The sequence below is a fragment of the Arachis ipaensis genome, chromosome B8 (assembly GCF_059453495.1).
Source record: "Arachis ipaensis isolate K30076 ecotype BB chromosome B8, ASM5945349v1, whole genome shotgun sequence".
NCBI classification, from domain to species: Eukaryota; Viridiplantae; Streptophyta; class Magnoliopsida; order Fabales; family Fabaceae; genus Arachis; species Arachis ipaensis.
The window spans coordinates 120,848,154-120,851,726 of NC_142443.1; the positions used below are offsets into that span (position 1 = coordinate 120,848,154).

At 42.8% G+C, this 3,573-nt stretch overlaps 1 non-coding gene across 1 annotated transcript; it reads right to left on the reverse strand.

Moving 5' to 3' along the window:
- Nucleotides 1-607: 607 nt before the first annotated feature.
- Nucleotides 608-715, reverse strand: LOC148549443 (small nucleolar RNA R71). Its single transcript, XR_015897296.1, has one exon. It is a non-coding gene; the product is annotated as a small nucleolar RNA R71 (small nucleolar RNA).
- Between the last annotated feature and the right edge of the window lie 2,858 nt (nucleotides 716-3,573).

Genomic DNA, 3,573 nt, shown 5'->3' on the forward strand with positions numbered 1-3,573 from the left:
AAGGGATCCCTATACTGTGGTATAAAGGATCTCTATTATTATTATCATTTTTCTGGCCATTCTTCCTTGTCATATGAGCAGGAGCAAGGATAAGAACATTCTTGTGGAAGCAGATCCAGAACCCGAAAGGACTCTGAAGAGAAAATTAAGAGAAGCTAAAATACAACAATCCAGAGATAACCTTTCAGAAATTTTCGAACAGGCAGAGGAGATGGCAGGCGAAAATAATAATAATGAAAGGAGGATGCTTGGTGACTTTACTGCACCTAATTCCAATTTACATGGAAGAAGCATCTCCATTCCTGCCATTGGAGCAAACAACTTTGAGCTGAAACCTCAGTTAGTTTCTCTGATGCAGCAGAACTGCAAGTTTCATGGACTTCCATCTGAAGATCCTTTTCAGTTCTTAACTGAATTCTTGCAGATATGTGATACTGTTAAGACTAATGGCGTAAATCCTGAAGTCTACAGGCTCATGCTTTTCCCTTTTGCTGTAAGAGACAGAGCTAGATTATGGTTGGATTCTCAACCTAAAGACAGCCTGAACTCTTGGGATAAGCTGGTCACGGCTTTCTTAGCCAAGTACTTTCCTCCTCAAAAGCTGAGCAAGCTTAGAGCTGATGTTCAAACTTTCAGACAGAAAAAAGGTGAATCTCTCTATGAAGCTTGGGAAAGATACAAACAGTTGACCAAAAAGTGTCCTTCTGACATGCTTTCAGAATGGACCATCCTGGATATATTCTATGATGGTCTGTCTGAGCTATCAAAGATGTCACTGGACACTTCTGCAGGTGGATCCATTCACCTAAAGAAAACGCCTGCAGAAGCTCAAGAACTCATTGACATGGTTGCTAATAACCAGTTCATGTACACTTCTGAAAGGAATCCTGTGAGTAATGGGACGCCTATGAAGAAGGGAGTTCTTGAAGTTGATACTCTGAATGCCATATTGGCTCAGAATAAAATATTGACTCAGCAAGTCAATATGATCTCTCAGAGTCTGCATGGAATGCAAGCTGCATCCAACAGTACTCAAGAGGCTTCTCCTGAAGAAGAAGCCTATGATCCTGAGAACCCTGCAATAGCAGAGGTGAATTACTTAGGTGAACCTTATGGAAACACCTATAACTCAACATGGAGAAATCATCCAAATTTCTCATGGAAGGATCAAAAGCCTCAACAAGGCTTTAATAATGGTGGAAGAAACAGGTTTAGCAATAGCAAGCCTTTTCCATCATCAACTCAGCAACAGACAGAGAACTCTGAATAAAATGCTTCTAATTTAGCAAATCTAGTCTCTGATCTATCTAAGGCCACTGTAAGTTTCATGAATGAAACAAGATCTTCCATTAGAAATCTGGAAGCACAAGTAGGCCAGCTGAGTAAAAGGATCACTGAAATCCCTCCTAGTACTCTCCCAAGCAATACAGAAGAGAATCCAAAAGCCCAGTGCAAGGCCATTGACATAAGAGCCATGGCCGAACCTCTGAGGAGAGGAGAGGACGTGAATCCCAAGGAGGAAGACCTCCTGGGACGTCCAGTGATCAATAAGGAGCTTCCCTCTGAGGAACCAAAGGACTCTGAGGCTCATCTAGAGACTATAGAGATCCCATTGAACCTCCTTATGCCCTTCATGAGCTCTGATGAGTATTCCTCTTCTGAAGAGAATGAGGATGTCACTGAAGAGCAAACTGCCAAGTTTCTTGGTGCAATCATGAAGCTGAATGCCAAATTGTTTGGCATTGATGCTTGGGAAGTTGAACCTCCCTTGTTCATCAATGAACTAAGTGATCTGGATCAACTGACATTGCCTCAGAAGAGACAGGATCCTGGAAAGTTCATAATACCCTGTACCATAGGCACCATGATCTTTAAGGCTCTGTGTGACCTTGGTTCAGGAATAAACCTCATGCCCCTCTCTGTAATAGAGAAGCTGGGAATCTATGGGGTGCAAGCTGCTAAAATCTCACTAGAGATGGCAGACAGCTCAAGAAGACAGGCTTATGGACAAGTAGAAGATGTATTAGTAAAGGTTGAGGGCCTTTACATACCTACTGATTTCATAGTCCTGGATACTGGAAAGGAAGAGGATGAATCCATCATCCTAGGAAGACCTTTCCTAGCCACAGCAAGAGCTGTGATTGATGTTGACAGAGGTGAAATAGTCCTTCAATGGAATGAGAACTCCCTTGTATTCAAAACTCAAGGATCTCCCTCTGCAACCATGGAGAGGAAGCAGGAAAAGCTTCTCTCCAAGCAGAGCCAACCAGAGCCCCCACAGTCAAACTCTAAGTTTGGTGTTGGGAGGCCACAACCAAACTCTAAGTTTGGTGTTGAATTCCCATATCCAAACTCTAAGTTTGGTGTTGGAGAGTCTCAACAAAGCTCTGCACATCTGTGAGGCTCCATGAGAGCCCACTGTCAAGCTATTCACATTAAAGAAGCGCTTGTTGGGAGGCAACCCAATGTTTATCTAATTCTTATTTTTCATGTTTTCTTAGGTTCATGATCATGTGGAGTCACAAAATAAATAGAAAAATTGAAAACGGAATCAAAAACAGCAGAAGAAAAATCACACCCTAGAGAAGCATCTGTCTGGCGTTCAAACGCCAGAACAGAGCATAGTTCTGGCGCTGAACGCCCAGAATGGGAGCATCCTGGCGCTGAACGCCCAGAACAAGCATGGTTCTGGCGTTCAACGCCAGAAATGGCAGCAAATGGGCGTTGAACGCCCAAAATGGGCACCAACCTGGCGCTGAACGCCCAGAGTTGTGTGCAAGGGCATTTTGCATGCCTAAATTGGTGCAGGGATGTAAATGCCTTGACACCTCAGGATCTGTGGACCCCACAGTATCCCCACCTACCTCATCATCTCTCTTCCCATTCATGATCATCCCTTCTACTTTCCATTTACCACTCACGTCCATACACCCACTACCTTCAAAATTCAACATCTCTCTCTCTCTCCCACCCAATCCCACCCATATGGCCGAATACACACTCCCATCCATCTCCTCCATATCTTCTTCTTATTCTTCTATTCTTTCTTCTTTTGCTCGAGGGCGAGCAACATTCTAAGTTTGGTGTGGTAAAAGCATAGCTTTTTTGTTTTTTCCATAACCATTGATGGCACCTAAGGCCAGAGAAACCTCTAGAAAGAGGAAAGGGAAGACAAAAGCTTCCATCAAGGGTCTATAGCTCAGTGGTAGAACATTTGACTGCAAATCAAGAGATCCCTGAGATACCTCAGGGGATACATTTTCTTCCACACAATTATTGGAAGCAACTAAGGGTGGAACATCAAGAGCACTCCATCATCCTTCATGAAATCAGAGAAGATCTAAAAGCAATGAAGGAGGAGCAGCCAAGGCAAGGAAGAGACATAAAAGAGCTCAAGGACATCACTAAGGTGGACTCATTCCTTGTTCTTACTTTCTCTGTTTTTCGTTTTCTATGTTATGTGCTTATCTATGTTTGTGTCTTCATTACATGATCATTAGTAGTTAGTAACTTTGTCTTAAAGTTATGAATGTCCTATGAATCCATCACCTCTCTTAAATGAAAAATGTTTTA